Genomic DNA, 17548 nt, shown 5'->3' with positions numbered 1-17548 from the left:
ACAAATGACAATAAAATCATAGAATTATGACATTACAATATCAGTGATGTCTTAAACACATTGTGAGATTTCATTTCACTCTGAGATTTCATTCTGTTTCAAATGATGCATGTGGGTTGGTATCAGAAACCAACTGTGACCTCATAAATGTCATCATCAACTAATTTTGACATCAAAACTTTATTATGACATGATATTGTGACATCACATTGCAAGTGTGATATCACTGTCCCATTGGGCTTTGCAAAACCTATAATGACCACATAACATTTTAGAAATTTCATGTCCTTTTGGACTTCAAGTTCCTTCTGTGAATGCATATCCTCATTGTGAACTAGTAATAATTGAAATACATGGATGACATGAGATCAGAACCTTATTGTGACATCATCACTATTGTTACATCACAATGACAGATGTCATGATCACTGTGTCCCATTGTGACATCATAAACCTGTGAGGACTCATCACATTTGTGCAACACATGTGTTTTGAGAAATCACAGTCCCTGTGGGTCACTCCTTATTAGTTAATGACAACTGGGATCTGACATGCCATTGTGACATCAACAACTGATAGTGATATCACAAAGTTGTTGTGATCTCATGACCAGGATGATATCAACAAAAAATTAATCAATACATTGTATTGTGACATCACATTGCCCTCATGATATCAGATCCCCATTGTGTTTCCAGAAGCCTATTGTGACCTCATAATGTTTTAGAAAATTCAAAGTTACTGGGCACTGGTGTCTCAAGAGGTTGTAATCTTGGCTACTTAGGAGGCTGAGATCTGAGGATTATGGTTCAAAGCCAGCATGGGCAGAAATATCCATGAAACGCTTATCTATAATAAACCACCAGAAAACAAGAAGTGGCACTGTAGCTGAAGCAGTAGAGCACTAGCCTTCTGCTGAAGAGCTGATAGACAGTGCTGAGCCCCAAAGTTCAAGCCAAATGACTAAAAAATAATAGAAAAGAAAATGCATATACTTTGGGACTGCAAGCTCCTTTGGTGAAATTGTATCATCATTGTGAACTAGAACCATTTGTAAATGAATATGTGCTTGTGATATTACAAACTCATTGTGATATCCCTAACCATTGTGACCTAATCACCAAAGTGACATGAGAAACTCCTCCTGACCTCACATTGCTGTTTGTGACATCATGATCACATTCTTACACCCCAAACCTATTATGACCTCTTAACACCTTTGAAAAACCAACTCACATTTTTGACATCACAGTCCTACTTCTGTGAAAACAGGTTTAAAAAAGGCTCTGAGTCTCCAAAAGGTGGAGTCAACATACAACAAGAGGTTAAAAGCACATTGAAAAGCACACTAGAGAAATCTGAGAGAGAATTATCAGACATGAAAAACAGATTTCAAAAAATAAAAAAAGAACATGTAAAAGTAAAAAAAAAATGAGAATAATGCTCAAAATGAACCTAGAAAACATTCAGTTTGAAATGAAATCCAAGACCCACTAGCCTGGTGAGAATGAGGCAAAGTTGGAGACCACATGTCTGAGGCTGAAAGATGCACTGGATGCCTATGCAGCAATCCTTGCTGAATACAAGCTAGCCCAGGAGGAGAACCCGATGGTATATGAGGAAATCAAGGCCCATTAAAAGGATATGGGCATGATACAAGAATGTATTAAGCTGAAGTACAGACGGATTATAAGCTTTGAAGTGTGTGAGTTGAAATTCAAAGCAACAGAAAAAGAACTGATAGTGTAGTTAGTGAAGCAGACACAGAAGTGTCATGTCCTAGAATAGGAGGCCAAAAAAATAAATAGAAAAATATTAGGCTCAAGAAAGATTTGTTCTCTTCAGAAAGAGATAAAGGACACACATACTCTGGTAGGGAATGACTGCGAAAGGGAAAGAGTATTAGGCCGAAAAACAGAAGAGTTAATCAGTTGAATGATCTGTCACAAAAATACACACTAGTGAAAAACAAGAAAAAGAAGCTACTAGAGGAAAAAGACCAAGAGAGCAACAAGATCCTCACCAAAAATGTAAGGGGAAGCATTGTGGAACAATGGAACAAGTGGAGCAATGAAACAAATCCACTCAATAACACTACTGAGAACTTTAAGGAGGACCTGCAGAGCAAGCAAAAGTTGCTGTGAGAAGGAGCAGCAGTTGGATGGTAAAGAAATTTTGCAGTTTGCAGTGACCCCTGAAGAACACTTTTAGGTTAAGGAAGACTTTGAGAAGGAGATTGGGATCATGAAACCAAGGAGGAGGATAAAACGGAAGGAGTCTCCAAGCTCAGACTGAGGTTTAGAGTACTAACCAGAAGTTAAAGAAACTAGAAACCCCAAGGATAATGGCAACAACTGAGCTGGTCAGGTAGTTCAGGAGACCACTCTAAAATCAGTGGGGTCTCTAGAGATATTAGTCATTAAGATTAAAGGAAGAAGTCAAAACTGTGGTAACAAGCTTGCAAATGTGGTGACTCAACTTGTGAAAAATGGTTACAAGTGTTTTGTCTGTTTATATCTAGTTATTGGGCACCCTGATAAATTCTTCCGTGTCACTTCCTAAAACTGTCTTGAAAACTAATGGGCCCTCAGCCTGACAAGCTTATGTGATGTATATAGAATGTTGTCAACTGGTAAATCCTAGAGAGCTTTAAGATATAGTGAGGGCTTCTGTGAGGAACCTCACCTGATGAATTTTGGGAAGTGGACTTCACAGAGAGAAAGTCTGGAATGTATGGTTTTAGGTATCTGTTAGTGGTAGTGGACATTTTCCAAGCTGGGCTGAGGCATTCCTGACAAAAACTGAAAACACTTAGGTAACAGCCAAAAATTTATTCCATGAGCCTATTTCCTCAATTTGACTTAATGACAGCAGTGGGGTCCTACAATGGGCAGGACTTCACAGCCCAGGTTGCTCAATTAGCTAAGGCCCTAGGGACAAATTGGAAATTACATTGTATTATTGACCTCAAAGTTCATGACTGGTAGAAATTTAAGGAAACTTTAAATTAATTACAGAGACCAGACATGATTGTGTAAACAGGCTACTGTTGGCTCTCTTTGAGCAGGAATCTCCCCATATTTAAAGAATTCACTTCCTTTCAAATAATTTACGGTAGATAACAACCTTTGGCTCCTAAATTTGGGAAAGCTATAGTAACATAAATGTCTAACCACAATCTTGTATAGTCCCTGCAGGATTTGCAAGAAGTTCATTTATGTCCCTCTATTTTGGTAGCTAAGGCCTATCCAGAGTAAAACTCCACCAACCCTTTCTTGCCTGGACAGCTGGTGTGGGTTAAAAGCTATTGTGCTCCTGAATTGGAACCCATGTGTCAAGGACCTTACTCGATTGTGGTAACTAAACCACTGCCTATTAAATATTCATAAAAACAGCATTGGATCCATCACTATCAAGTGAAACTGGCAGCGGAGCAATATCCAGAGATGATTGCAATATGGGCAGTTCAAGTCACTCAGGATTGTTAAGGATAACACTTACCAAGTGTTAATTATTCTTAGCTAGTGTGTTTCTATGGTTTTCTCCATGTTATCAGTTAAATTTGCATTTCAAATCAGTTCAATGCAGGGAGAGAAGGGATGCTTACATTTTGGTCTAGAATGATTCAAGGATTTGATTGAACATGAAAACCAGTGGAGATTGTAATAACCAGTGGGACCCAATAATTGATGGGACTTGAGAATCAGCATGGCCTCTTTGCAAACACATCTAAATGACATGATATCATAATGCTATGATGCTACTGTAATTTGGTGAGATTACAATTAGCAGATGGTGTCATAAAAAAACTATGATGACACATTAGAGATGATGGAACAAAGGGTTTGTGATGTTAAAGCTGCATGTGTGATCTCATTTGACATTAGCTCAAAATAAGGATATGGGTTCCCACAGGGACTGTGATGCCGGAAAGGCCATGTGCTAAGAGTTCATGAGTTTTGGAATGTCACAATGTGATCTTGATGTCAGAACAGCAATATAATATCACAATTGGTTTGTCATGTTACAATGGTGATGAGGTGACAATGGGTGTGTGATGTCACAATGAGTTTGTAATATGCCAAACGCATTGCAATTACTACTAGTTCACAATGAAGGTATGAGGTCATGGGAGTTTAAAGTCCCAAAGACCATGAATTTTGTAAAATGTTATCAGTTCAAAATATGTTTGTGAAAACAAAGTAGTATAGTGAAATCACAGTTTAAATATGATGTTACATCATGTCATAAGAATATTTTGATTTCACAATGAGTTGGTGATGACACACTGGTGATTAGGATACAATAGGTACATAATGTCACAATGGATTGGTGGTGTCACAATCACATGCGGGATTTCAATTTTCATTACCTCACAATGAGTATATGAGTTCTCAATGTGACGCTGATGTCTCAAAAGGCATGTTTTGTCATAAATATGATGCAGTTTTAACAGATTTGTGCTGTCAAAATATGACACAATGGTCCGGTGTCTGTAAGAGTATATCACAGTGATCCTTATGTAACAGTGGATTTCTGATATCACTTATCATTCCTGACATATTATGAGGTGGAAAACAGACTATGAGCTCACAAAGAGCCTAAGATATCACATTGGCAGTATTCATTGTTTTTGGGACTTCAAGCTCCTTCTGTGAATTCATATCATCATTATGAACAAATACCTATTGAAAATGGATATGAAATTGTGATATTACAAACTCGTAAAATCTCAAACCCATTGTGACCTCACTACATTTTGACATCACAAATCCATTGCACAACACATTGCCATTGAGACATCAGAACCACATTATGACATCTCAACCCTATGATGGCTTTTTATTACCTTTATAAAAACATGTAGCCATTGTTGCATCACATTTACACATTGAATCGATATCCTCATTGTGAACTAATGACAGTTGAGATCAGACATGCCATTGTAACAACACAAAACATTTCTGACATCATTACCAGTGGGACATCACATTGTATTTTTCACACCATCTGGCTAGCTATATCCTTTTCCCTGCAGAAACACTGCAATTTCATGCAATCCCATTTGTCCATTCTTAGATTTGTTGGTTTCTAGGTCTTCATTAAGAAAATTTCAGCCTGTGCCAAGGAGCCCTTGAGTTTCTGCTATTCCTCCCTGTAATGTCATGCAATCCCATTTGTCCAAACTATCTTTGATTTGTTGCATTTATGGGTCTTTATTAAGAAAATTTTGGCCTGTGCCGAAGAGCCCTAGATTTTTTCTCCTATTCCTTCCTGTAATGTTTCCAAGCTATCTGCTTTGACTTTGAGGTCTTGATCCATTTATAGTTGAGTCTGGTGCAAGGTGATATATATGGATCAAACTCCATTTTTCTGCATAGTTTACCAATATTGCAAGCACTGATTACTGAAGAGGATGCCTTTCTTCTATATTTTTTTTTGTTCTGTTATTGAGAATTAGGTGTTTCTAGGACTGTGGGTTAATTTGTGGACCTTCAGTTTGAATACATTGATAATCAGGCCTGTTTTTTGCCAGTACCAACTTGTATTAATTACTATGGCTTTGCTAAGAATTATTTTTTGCTACTTGGGGTCTTTTGTTCCATATAAGGTTGTGGGTTGCTTCTTCTATTTCATTTTAGAATGAGGTTGGAATATTGATGAGTATTGCATTGAAACTGTAGATAGACTTTGGCATTATTGCCATTTTCATGATGTAATCCTACCAAGACAGGATTATGGTAGATATTTCCACTTCCTCCGTTCGGCTTTAATTTCATTTTTCAGGTTTCAAAAGTTTTTATCATAGAGGCCTTTCACTTCTTTAAGTTATTTTCGTTTTTTAGTTTTGTGTGGCTATTATAAAAGCAGTTGCTTTCCTGATTTCAGCCTTGTCTTTCTTTTTATTGGCATACAGAAAAGCCATTCATTTTTGAGGTTTAATTTTATATACTCCTGCTTTGTCAAAGTTATGGATCAGGTACAGTAACTTGAGTATGGAGTCCATGGAGTTCTCTCTATACCTGATCATGTCATCTGCAAAGAGAAGTGAATTTTACTTCATCGTTCCTTTGGGATCTCCTTTTCTTTTAATCTTGTCTTATTGCTCTAGCGAGGTACTCTAATTCTAAATTGAAGAGAAGTGGAGAGAGTGGACATTCTTGTCTCATTCCTCAATTTAGAAGAAATTGCTTCAGTTTTGCACCTTTAAGTATAATGCTGGCTCTAGGTTTGTCATACACATCCTTTATTATATTGAGGAAGTTCCATGGATTCCTTGATTTTTGAGAGCTTTCATAATAAAGGGAGGTTGTATGTGGGTAAATGCTTTTCTATATCTATTGAGATAATCATGTGGTTCTTATCCTGGCTATTGTTGACATGGCTAATTGTATGGATTTACTTGCAAATATTGAACCAGTTTAGTGTCCCTGAAATGAATTCTGTTTTATCACGGTATATGTGTGTGTTTTTTTTTTTTTTTTTGCTGTTTTTGAAGTCAATTGGTCCAAATTTTTTCTGAGAAATTTTGCAAAGATGTTTATCAAAGAAAAAGGTCTCTTTCTTTGACGAGTTGCTCCTTGGTTTTGGAATAAGGGTTATTACAGCTTCAAAGAAATGGTTAGGTAGTGAACTTTCACTATCAATTTCGTTTCAGAGTTGGAAAAGTATTGGGGTGAATTCTGCTTTGAATGCCTTGTGTAGTCCACATGTAAATCCATCTGGTTCTGGACTTTTCTTGGATTGGAGGTCTCTTATTACTCTATTTGGAGGCTTGATATGATTCCATTAGCTGCTTTAAATCATCTTGGTTTAGTTTGGGAATTACAAAATTTGCTAAAAAATCAACCATTTCTTTCTGATTCTCGAACTTATTAGCATCAAGGTTTGAGAATTATTTCCTTAGAATGTTCTGAATCTTGTTTTTGTCTTTTTTGTTGTTGTTGTTGTTTTCCTGTGGTGATGTTTCCATTGTCATCTGATTTTGTTTATTTGGGTGTGTTCTCTTTTTCTGTTATAAGATTTGCTAAGACTGTCAATTTTGTTATTTTTTCCCCTAGAACCAACTGTTTTTTGTTGATTTTTTCTATGTTTATTTTGGAAACTGATTCATTTAATTCTGATTTAATTTTGATTATTTTTTCTGTGTACTGGATTGGGGTTTAGGTTATTGCACTTTTTCAGGAAGGTTAGGTGTCTCATTAAATTTTGGTTTCAGATATCTCCAATTTGTTGTAATTGGGACTCAGAGCTATAACCTGCCTTTGCTGTGTCCCAGAGGAGATAGTAATTTGTGTGTTCTTTTTTGTTAAATATCATGAACACCTGAGATTCCTTCCTAATGAATTCCAAGACACACTGGTGGTTCAATTGTGTGTTGTTCTGCCTCCATGTGATACAGGATTTCTTTTTTTAAATTTTTTTTGGGTCCTTTGGTGGGGCCTGAACTCTGGGCCTGGGCGCTGTCCCTCAGCTCTTCACCTCAAGGCTAGTCTTCTACCATTTGAGCCACAGTGTCACTTCTGGATTTTTTTTTCTGCTTACATGGTGTTGGGGAATCAAACCCAGGGCCTCATGCATGTAAGGCAAGCACTATACAACTGAGCCACCTTCTCAGCCCTGTGATACAGGATTTCTTCGGTGGCTTTTGGCGTTGAAGTCCACTTTTATTATGCAGGGGATAATTTCAATATTTCTGAACTTGCACATGTGGCTTATTTTGGAGAATATTACATGTGCTGCTGAGAAGACTGTATTCTGCTCCTTGTGGGTGAAATATTCAGTAGATGTCAAGCCTACATGATCTATTTAATTATTTAGGTGTGAGATTTCTTGAGTTTTTCATGGGTTGATCTATCTAGAAAGGATAATGTTGTGTTAAAGTCTGCAACATTTAATATCTTTGGATTTATGTTATATTTTATGAAGAGTAATGTTTCTAGCATAAATATGTGTGCTCCATTTTTGGTGAATAGATACTTAAACTTGTAATATCCTCCTGAAAAGAGATCTCTTAATTAGTATGTAATAATGTTCTTTATCTCTTCTCTAATTTTAATTTAAAGTCTATTTTATCTGATATTACAATTCCAACTCGCACAGGTTTATGGGGACTCTTTACTTGGTAGAAATTATTCCAAACTTTCAGGATGTATTTGGTTTTGGGGGGCAAGATCTGTCTATTGAATGCAGCAGATAGAAGGATCTTCCTTTTTGAGCGAACTAGAATATCTATATCCCTTAATTGAAAAATAAAATCCATTAATATTGAGAGTAAAAACAGAAGTTTTTCTGCAGTTTCTGCCATGTTTCCTATATTCCTGGGGGTTTTAGCAACTGGCAACTACCTATAATTCTTGTGTTGTTTGTGTAAGGGCTATTGTTAGGCCTTAATTTTGGTCTTGTTGGTTTTTAATGTGTAGGACATTTTTCACAATCTTTTGTAGGGCTGGTTTGGTAGAGATATATTGGTTCAATTTTTCTTTGCTGTGGAATATTTTTATTTGGTCTGTTATGAAGAAAAGTTTAGCTGGGTACAGTGTTCTTGGTTGATAATTATCTTTAGGGCATGACAAACATAATTCCAGACTCTTCTTGTTTTCATTGTTTCTGCTGAGCATTCCGAAGTTTTTCTGATAGGTTTCCTTTTATAAGTGATTGGCTTTTTCTTACGACAGCTTTAAGGATCCTTTCCTTTCTTTCCATTGATATTTTTCGGATTACAATGTGATGGTGGAATGTCCTGTTCTGCTCTGATCTCTTTGGAGTGATAATGGCTTTTTGTATCTCAATCGGTCTATCTTTTTGCATATTTGGGAAATTCTCTGCTATGATCCTGTTAAATTTCCCAAAACTTTCACCTCTGTCTCTAGTTCCTCTTCTATAACCCTCAGCTTTAAATTAGGCTTTCTTGTAGTGTCTTATAAATGTTGAATAGATCTATCTTATTTCTTCGATTTGTCTTGAATACTTGTCCAACTCCAGTGTGGCCACAACCTTTTGCTACCTGGCACCCCCTCTTCCTCTTGGATCGTCTTCATCGGCAAACCTACTGTCAATGCTTTCAACTTTTTTTTTCTTTCCTTTCATTCTAATTGATCCGATTTGATGGTGTCAATTCCTCGTTGAAGCTTTGTTTTAGGTATTCTATAGACTTCTTTAACTCCTCAATTTCTTTTCAGAGTTAATGCTCAAATCCCTTAGTTGATTGGTTATAGTTTTTTTGACTGCCTTTCCTTCAGTGGGCTTCAATCAGCATTCCATTTGTGGCCTCCATACATTCCTGCAGCTTCCTGTTTGTGTGTTCCATGATTATCTCTATTATTTTTTTGTTTTTTTTTCACCTCTCACTCAGACAATTCCTTTATTAATCTATCATTGGCCTTCTAATGCTCATGAAATTCTTGAATTAATTTTTGGTTAGTCTCATTATGCTGATGCAAATCCCTCTCATGCTTTACCGAGTCCTTTGCAGGCTTTCAATTTTCACTCAGTAAGCTTACCAGTAATATTAAGAGAATTTGGGAACTCTCCTCTGGATTATTCATTAACTGCTCTTTTGCCTGGTTACAATGTTTGGGAGTTGCCATTTTACTTGTGTTTCTCTGGCTTGTTCTGCCCATTCAGTCCTAGAGCACTATTTTAAGTCAGGCATAATACAGAGCCCTCTAGTTGCACAGATTGATGCAATCAAAATGAAAAGAGACATAATCTAACTCGACAGATACAACCTAGTTCAACAAAAACAACTAGGGATCCAGGCACTAAGAAAATAAAAGCTAAGTCATCAGACAAAAAATTAATAGGTTTAGGGAGAATTGTGAGGAGAAAATATTAGAGGAATGTGGGGAGGGAAATGGAGAGAAGGAACATCTATATAATTGATGCTCTCCTCTACCTAGTTGCCAGATGTCAGAAGTAGACAGCAACATTTCTGCCAACTTCAGTACAGATTGGAATGTCATTTTAGCCAGGTCATCCAATATTAATTTCCTGCCCCAAACTCTTCCACTTGCCTTTTGCTCTCTAGTATTTGTTTTCTTTGGCCGGTCCTTCCCTGCCACATGAGACTTGACTTCACCCAGACTTCATTGAAGGATTACCACCAAGGGACAGCTGCTGCCTTATCCCGGAGGGGACCACATTTCAGCATTTTACCCCTGATGTCAATGCCTCTGGCCAGTGGGTACTAGCCAGAGAGAATCTGCACCCTTTCTCATAATTATCAAAAAGCTGGAATGTAAGGTCTGCCCAAGGCCATGCAGTCCCCTGTGCAGACACTTCCTTTCCTCTTGGATAAATGTCTGTCCATTTTCTGTTACATAGGTAGCTGGAACACCTGGAAGTAGTCCACCTTGCCCTCTTTTTAGGTCACATCCTGGGTCGCCCCAGCTCATGCCTCCCATCTGACTATGAGTGTCCCTGTCCCTGAGGTCACATCCAGCTCCAGTGTGGCCACAACATTTTGCTACCTGGAACCCCCTCGTCCTTTACCTGGCCAAGATAACTCCATGTCCAATAGTAGGACTCCTTTTGCTGCCATGCCTCTCCACCATACATAGTGAGGGCAATAGTTTGGTATTTTCCCTGACTAGCACATTTTCTTCATCAGGTACCTAAAGAAGCCTACCTACATAGTATACCGTAAAATCACAAATCCATTGTGTTCTCATCATCCCGGTGACATCAAAAACCCATTGTGACACCACATTCCCGTTATTACATCATGATCATATTGGACATGCCTTTGTGATAGCTTTGTGTACTCATATCCTCATTGTGAACTAAGGAATATTGGGATCAGACATACCATTGGAACATCACAAACCCTTTGTGATGTAATCACCAGTATGACAGCACATTGTCATTATGATACCCTCAGCTCATAAAGACATCACCAAACTACAATGACATAATATAATTATATCACATTATCATTGTGATGTTATAGACACGTTGTGAATGCCTATTCTCTGATGTAATTCTACTTCACATGTGTCATGTCAGTTGATACCAGAATCCCATTGTGGCCTCATAACCATTATGACATCACAATCAGTTTGTGACACCACATTGCCATTGTGAAATCACTGTCCTACTGTTTTTCACAAACCTATTGTAATTTCATAACATTTTAGAAAATTCATGGCCTCTGGGACATAAAGCTCCTTCTGTCAACTCCTATCCAAATTGTGTACTCGTAACACTTGAAATTGAACATGTGATTCCTATATTTCAAACTTGCCGTGACATAACGAACCTATTTTGACCTCATAACCACTGTGACATCTCAAACACGTGAAATCACATTGCCATTGTGACATCACATTCACATACTAATACTCCAAATATAGCATGATCTCTTTGCACCTTTGAAAATGCATATGGCCTTTGTGACATCATTATCCCTTTGTGAACTAATATCGTTTGTGATCAGACATACAATTTTACCATCACAAGGCCTTTGCAACATTATTACCACTGTGGCATCACACTCATTTTGACACAGCTCATTGTGATATTACAAAATTAAAATGACATCATAGAATTATGACAGCACATTGTCATCATGCTATCATAGAAACATTATGAATGCCTATTGTGTGTGTGAGTTCATTCTATTTCAAATGTGGCATGTTGGTAGATATATGAACACGATGATATACTTATAATGATAGTGATATCCTATTTCCAAAGTGACATCACTCAAACACTGTGACATCACAAGCGTGTCCTGTCCTCTTTAATTTTGTGACTTGCTGAAATTTTGATACCTTAGGTCTCTCTTGCTATGTAAATCAGGTTCCCCTTGTAACAATGAAAACAATTTATGTAATTGATAAGTAGGGATTCCAAAATTTTGAAAATCATTTAATGTATGCAATTGATCATATCATAAAGATATTTTTTGAGGTGCCACTGTTTGTCTAGAAACAACATATCCCAAATATTTTACTACTGTATCTTTTTTGTATTTTTTCAGGTGCTATTATTAATCCAAAATCTTTAAATATACAGGGTAAGCACTGTAACACCATTTCTAATTCTGCCATATTTAGTTCGGCAAATAAAATGTCATCCATATAATGAGGAATAGAAATGTGAACCATTTTTGTCTAACAGGTTTAAGGCCTTATCAACACATATCTGACACATGGTTGGAGATTTCACCATTCCTTAGGGCAACACCTTCCATTGGAAGCGCTGACGAAGGGCTTGATAACTTATTTGTGGTAAAGAACAGGCAAATCTTTTACAATCTTTTACATGTACAGGAATGTTAAAAAAAAAAAAAAGCAATCTTGTAAATCTATTACTATTTTGGCCAATTTTTAGGAAGCATGACAGGCAATGGTATACAATGTTGTAAAGCCCCCGTAAGTACATGGATGCATTAACTCCTTGTAAATCAGACAGCAATCTCCATTTCTCTTACTTCTTTTTAATAACAAATGTTCGAGAATTCCATGTTGACATAGATGGCTCAATATTTCCTTTGGTTAACTGTTTTTCAACTAATTGGTGAGCTGCATCTAATTTCTCTTTTGATTAATCCCATTGTTCAATCCAAAGAGATTCCTCAGATTTCCATAATATCTTTATGGGCTTCATCTAAAAATGTTAAAATTGAATATGAGGTCCCCATTGTTCCTGTACATCTCTACCAATTATGTTAACTCTAATTTCCATAATATAAGGTTTAAGGACAGGTGTCTGTCCATCTTCTGAGGTTATAGTAACATTCAACATGACTTGTCCTATAGAATTTATGAGAGTATTGCTAACTCCTTTAATATTACACAGGATTATTTCATATAATAAATGATTAGGCCATTCATGAGTGTTGATAATTGTAACATCTCAGCCGGTATCTATTAGTCCTGTCAATATCATTCCCTGAATATTAATTTTAATCTTAGGCTGCATTTTAGTAATAGGAATAGTCCAAAACACATTTTGTTGGTTAGTATTTCCAAATCCCCCAAACTGGCTGTAATTGGCTTTCCAATAGATATATATGGTAATAGCAAAATTTGAGCAATTCGTTCAGCCTTTTTAAAGGAAATATCTGCAGCAGCTGACATTAAATTTTTTATTTCTCCAATATAGTCAGCATCGATAATTCCTAAATATACTAAAACTCCTTTTGCATTAAATGTGGATCTACCGGTCTATAGGCCAAATGTTCCTTCAGGTAAAGGACCATAAATTCTGGTAGGAATTTTTTGTGGCCTATCACCAACTTTCAAAGTAAAATCTTCTAAGGCTGGCATGTCCACTGCAGTGCTGTGGGCTGTGGCAGGAACGAGGGAGAAAATGATTGACTGTCCTCAGTTATTAATCCTGGGCCCCGGGGCTGGCCCAATGGAGAGTTTCCCTGCATAGGGTGAGCATTTTTTTTTTATAGGAATTCCATTATTGTCTATTTTTGATCTACACTCTCTTGCCCAGTGCCGTCCTTTTTTAGTGAAATTACTGGTTTCTCTTGTTAACATCAGTAGCCTTTTTACAATTCTTCTTTATATGTACCATGTGACCACATCCAAAACATTTTAGAGGCTTTGGTTTGTAAAGCATGCCAGGTAGTGGCCACAGGTTCAGCAAACAACTGCATACTCCGGGAATTTGATGTAATGTCTTTACACACCCTTAAATATGTATTTATATCCTCAGATTCTTTAATAAGCAATAAGGCTCATCTACAGTCCTCATTAGCATTCTCATAAGCCAGCATGCACAACAGTTTTTGCCTTGCAGCCTCTCTCACAATGGTACATTCCAAGGTAATTTCAATCGTGATAAAAATTCAAAATAGGGTTCATTAGGTTTTTGAATTACTTTAGTACAGGAGCCATAATGCTCTCCTACCGGCCTGATCCTCTCCCATGATCATTATCTATGTCTGGTAACTGCTCATGGATCTCTTCAGGAGAGTTTATTTGCATATGAGCATCTGCATAGTGTTCTGTTATTCTGTTCCACTCAACATGGGAAAGGTTATGACCTGCAGGAATGGAGTATTGCTCTTTGCATTTTGGCTAGCCCTTTCTGTACATAACTAAGTTTTCCATTGTAGGTATTCAGGTTCCTTAAGCAAGGCTCTACAAAGCATCTTTCAATCCTTGGGAGCAAAATTATTGTAATGTCGGGCAAGCCCATTAAGCAATTCGTTAACATAATGAGACTGAGGACCATACAAAATCACTGCCTTCTTAAGATTACCAATATCAAAGATAGCACACCCTCATATCTGGCTGGTTGAGCTATAACATTCATAGTGGATGGTCGAATTACAGGATAAGAAAAAATAGGCATTTCATCATCGAACTCACTGTCTGACCCCTTGGTTTTGTGAGGGAGTGATGCCTTAAAAATTGCATCTGCAAGAGGAGAAGCCTAAGGCTGTTTTACTTTCACTTTCTCAGATTCTCCTTTCACTCTGCTAACTTGTAACTCCATATGCTGTAATCTTGATAAAATCAATTCAATTTGCTCTGACATTCTATTTAGGCTTTCAGTTTGTTCCTTTTCAGCCTTTTTTACCTCTTGTTTTTTCTCCGTTAATTGTGATGCATTCTTAACTATTGAGTCCTTAACCTCAGAGTTCAATTGTAAATCTACAATAGAAGGGGTGACCTCTTTCTTTAAGTCTGCTATAAATCTTTCCTTATTTAAGGCTTTAAGAAGGGTATGTAAAATAACCCAAATGAACCAAAATCTAATAGGAATCCTTTCCCCTTCTTGAACAGCTCTTTGGGCATTATATTTTACTCATTTCCAGTTATCAACATCTAACGTCCCTCCCTCAGGGAATCAAGGATTCCATTCGCCAAATATATTAATACACATTTCTATGTCAGAAGAAGAAGTAGTTACACCATAGGCAGCAAGCAAATGTTTTAGCATATGTAAGTACCGAGTAGACTTAACTTGTCCAATCACCCTGTAATTAAAAATACTTACCTGAATATCTCTTCCTAAATTCAACACTGCGGGGTCCTGTTCATTCAGCAATTGTCAATGTCTAAGTTGTTGGGGTCCCTGGGTAAGGATCGGGAAATCACTAGGACACATAGGATACAGAGTGCAAACAGCAATTGCCACTGCTTGCTGTGCTTTATTCCTTGTGGGTATTTAAAGACAAGCAAGCATTATCTTTGCCAAGATTTAGTCAGGATACATTCACAAAAGAATTTCAATGGATACAATTTTGCTTAAACTATGAGACAATGTCTTTATATATTTTTATCTAAACTATTTTAGAGCAAGCTCAAACCACTTCCTCGTACTCGGGAAAACACTTGACTAGCTGTTCTTCTATGCTTAAGTAAGCAAAAGAGCTACTTCCTCAGCTCCCAGGAGTCTGTGACATGTGCTTTGAGATAGGGAGAGAGAAAATCTTCCCTCTCTAGCCCCGCATGCGAAGAGCTTTCCACATATATAAACACTATCCTTAAATAATGCTGAGTCCAGTGCCTGCATCATTCTGCCTCTCCATCACAGACCCTGAGTCTTCACAACACAGTCTCTTTTTGAACTCATTTACTGATTTTGAATTAATGACAATTGAGGTCTGGCCTGTCTTTGTGACCTGGCCAACTCATTTTTATTTCTATACCTATTGTGACCTCAACACTAGTATGGAATCACCAGGTATTTGTGATGACATTTTTTTTTTTTGGTCAGTCATAGGACTTGAACTCTATGCCTGGACACTGTCCCTGAGCTCTTCAGCTCAAGGCCATGACTCTACCACTTGAGCCACAGAGCCATTTCTGTTTTTTTCTGTTTATGTGGTGATGAAGATTCAAAGCTAGGGCCTCATGCATGCAAGACAAGCATTCTACCACTGAGCCACTTCTCCAGCCCAACAAACAATATTATGACATATTTTTTCGTCACATTGCCAATGTGATATCACTGTCCCATTCCATTTTCACAAACCTATCATACCTTCCTAACATTTTAGAAAATTCATGGCCTTTGGGACATGTGCACCCCTGTCTTCTTTGTTTACTAGGATAATTGAAATTGGACATGTGGTTTTCATATTACAAACTCAAGAAATCATAAGTCCATTTTGAACTCATTATCACAAACCCATTGCAATATCACATTTCCATTGTAACATCACCACCACATTGTGACATCTCACACCTATTATGAAAAACAATAATTGCCTTTGTGGCAAACAGTCCTTTAGTTTATCCATATCCTCATTGTGATCTATTGACAGTTGAGATCAGCTATGCCTTTGAAATATCACAAACTCTTTGGGAAATCATCACCAGTATGATATCATATTGTCATTATACCATCAGCTCGTTGTGATACAAAAATCTATGACATCAAACATTATTAAATCATATTGTCATTGTGACATATAGACACATTCTGAATTCCTATTCTTTTATTTCATTCTATTTCAAATGTGGCATATTTTGATATCAGAAACTCATTATGACAGCATAATCCCTTTGTTAAATCACATTGCCCTTGTAAAATTACTGACCCAGTGTGACATCATAAATCTCTCCTGTCCTCTTGACTTTTGTCACATGGTGTCATTGGGCTACCTTTTTTAGTTCATAATCTGTTTTTGAATATAACATTTCAGGTATGACATGTAAATATATTTCAGGTATGACATGTGACATCACATGTGACATCATGATCATTATGACATAACTCTGTCAGATATCATGACAATGTGTCATGTTGTGACATCACAAACAATTCATGGCCTTTGGGATTTCATGCACATTTGTTTAAATTGTGACCTCATTTAAACTAGTAGCAATTGAAATAGGACATACATTTTGTGATATTACAAACTCGTTGTGAAATCATAAAATCATTTTGACCTTATCAGTGCTGTGGCATCACCAACCCATTGTGAAATCGTATTGCCATTGTGACACCATGATCACCTTGTGATATCCCAAATCAATTAACACCTCAACATCTTTGAAATCCAAATGGCCTTTGTGATATCATAGTCCCTTTGTGTACACATATTCTAATCGTGAACTAAGTGTGGGACAGGTTTTTGTTGTCACAGTGGGTTAGGGTTTTCACATTGGCAATGTTATGTCACAACCTCATTGTGATGTCCCAATAGTTATGAGGTCACACTGGGTTTCTAATCATCTATATAACACATATAAAACACTATGATCATAGAATATGCATTCACAGTGTGTCTATGACATCCCAATGGCAATGAGATGTCATGATTCTATGACATGATTAATGCTTTGATGTCATAGATTTTTGTATCACCACCAGCTGATGGTATAATGACAATATGATATCATATTAGTGATGATTTCCCAAAGGTTTGTGATATTTCAAAGGCATAGCTGATCTCAACTGTCATTAGTTCCCAATGAGGATATGGGTAAACTAAAGGACTGCTTGCCACAAAGGCAATATTGTTTTTCATAATAGGTGTGAGATGTCACAATGTTCGTGATGTCACAACGGAAATGTGATGTTGCAATGGGTTTGTGATAATGAGTTCAAAATGGACTTATGATTTCATGAG

The sequence above is a fragment of the Dipodomys spectabilis genome, unplaced genomic scaffold (genome assembly GCF_019054845.1).
Source record: "Dipodomys spectabilis isolate Male_0828 unplaced genomic scaffold, ASM1905484v1 ptg000164l, whole genome shotgun sequence".
NCBI lineage: Eukaryota > Metazoa > Chordata > Mammalia > Rodentia > Heteromyidae > Dipodomys > Dipodomys spectabilis.
This window is presented reverse-complemented; position numbering follows the sequence as displayed.